The 2,389-nt window shown below is 37.5% G+C and overlaps 1 pseudogene; it reads right to left on the reverse strand.

Annotated features, from left to right (window-relative positions):
- Positions 1–478: 478 nt before the first annotated feature.
- On the reverse strand, positions 479–1,338 carry Tra2a-ps2 (transformer 2 alpha, pseudogene 2; annotated as a pseudogene).
- Positions 1,339–2,389: the final 1,051 nt, after the last annotated feature.

Below are 2,389 nucleotides of genomic sequence, written 5' to 3' on the forward strand. Positions count from 1 at the left end.
TCAACTATTTAACTGCTCCTTGCCAGTCCAGACAAACTCGACATGACTGATTTACCCAAAGTGTTAATCTTCCCCCAAAGAAGATTAAAAAGCAGTTTGTCATACCACAGATTTCTAATGTCTACTACAATATCCATCAGAAAAAGCTTTGAAAAGATGGTTTCTTTCCTCATTGTAAGAAGTTAATCCTCTGTAAAGGCAAAGAAGAAGCACAAAGCATAACTCGGCACTCCTTTTTACTCAAGATGTTCAACTACTGAAAAGACAATTTCACCTTCAAGAGTATAACAAAGGGTGAAGAGCAGCAACACAACTAGTCACACAGATTAAATAAACCAGGTTTTTGTTTTGTTTTGTTTTGTTTTGTTTTGTTTTGTTTTAAAGGACCAGGATGCATCTGAAGCTTGGAAATCAAAAATCAAAAAGAACAAAGCAAAGTCCTTAGACACAATCACTCCAGTATCAATAGTGTCTTGGGCTATAGGAACCTGTGGTGACTGTAATAAGGAGAGGGCGGCCTTCTGTAGTGGTAATCATAATCTTTGTATCTGTCATAGCCTTGATCATATCCTCTATCCTAGTAAGAATCTTGTTATCTACCATGGCCACCACCACCACCACCACTGCCACCACTGCCACCACTGCCACCATGGCCACCACTGCCACCATGGCCACCACAGCCACCACTGCCATCGCTGCCACCATTGCCATCTCCACCACCTCTATGGGGTTTGCCCATGTAAATACCTGGTGTAGGTGTGTGTGCTCTCTTGGTTATAGAATAATCCACCCGAATTCTTTTACCATCCCACTCCATCCCATTTGCTCTTTCCATAGCCTCCTTAGAGTCAGCTATCCTCTCAAAATACATAAAGGCAAATCCATGTATCTTCCCAGTTCACTGATCATAAACCACATTAACACCACTCAGAGGTCCATATCAAGAAAAAACTTCAGGAAGATCTCTCTCTGTTGTACAAAAATTGAGGTCACATACTCCCAGGGAAGGGTCAGGATGTAGATTTGCCCTACTGCCAGTAGAAATGTCACTAGGGAAGGTTCATCATCTCATATACTCTAGGATGCTTTCAGTTGTAAGAAGAGGAACACAGTGTACAGTAGACTGGAAGCAAGTAGTACAGCGTAAGTTAAGGCCAGGCTATTAGGTCAGACAGCCTTGCCATTTGATGTGGTTACTAATGTGATGTCTTGAATTGCAGACACAAAGCATCAAGATCCCTCTTCACTGAAAGACCTTGGAAGTACTACAGATCTCAGCTTTCATTACCAATACCTCGCATGATTGGATCCAGTATAGAAATCACACCATGTACACATGGTCACTTCCCTTGTGTAATTTGTACCTAACAACTGATTCAGCAGGCTTCACAAGCATGATATCCTGCTGGCAGATGTCTTTTAGATACAGCTTATAGTACAGGGGTACCAGAGTTTATGACTTCTCATTCCTTCTTTTCCATTTATGTTCAGACCTCAATCTCCAATCATTTATCCCGTCCAGTTTCATAATCTTTCTTTCTCTCTTCCTCCTTCCCTCACCTTCCCTCCCTCCTGAGTTCTTTTCATGTTGCCTATATGTACTTTTGTGTAGCACAATCTATAAAACATAGATAGCTACTTTGAAATAGAATGAAATCCTTTAATATATGATAACCTCCTCATAAGATTCCAGTTTCTGGGTAACCCAATCTGAAATGGGACCTTTGATCTGTGATATTCTCATGCATAATAAAAGTAATAGAATGTTTTGATGTTTATTAAGACTATATAAACAAAGTACTCAATTTGATAAATTACAAACACTCGCCTCTTTTATCTATAGTGATGATTATGATGTTTATGAAAGAAAATTAGGATAGACAGTCATGCTGTAAGTCTGGGATCTTGAATGATAAAATCTTATGCTTTTTTTGCATTCTTCATTTATTTTTATGAACATTTTTTACTTAGTTTTGTATTTGTCTTATTTGGTCTTAGTACCAAGCACTATATCCAAAGCAGTAAAAGTATTGAGCCAGAGATGAACTTGATGCTATAATAAATACTTTCTGTTTGTGAGGTAGTAATCAAGTGATATTCTTTGACCTTAAGGTTGACCTGGGATATGTAATGTTACTTACAATTTCTACACTTTTAACCAATTTGAAAGCCAAATATCCCTAGACTAGTTGGACTGTTACAAATGAAAGTTAAATATTCTGTTCCTTTTGACGTGTTCATCTTTAGAAAGAATTAATTCTATGTACTGTTTAAAATTAGACTTAATTTTTAAAAATTGAAGCATCATTTACTTGGTGGAGACATTAACAAAGAAGTAGGATAACAATATCAACTTAGAGAATTGGAATAAAGAAATGAAAACTAACAA

Source organism: Rattus norvegicus, chromosome 11, assembly GCF_021556685.1.
Source record: "Rattus norvegicus strain SHRSP/BbbUtx chromosome 11, alternate assembly SHRSP_T2T, whole genome shotgun sequence".
In the NCBI taxonomy this organism is placed as follows: domain Eukaryota; kingdom Metazoa; phylum Chordata; class Mammalia; order Rodentia; family Muridae; genus Rattus; species Rattus norvegicus.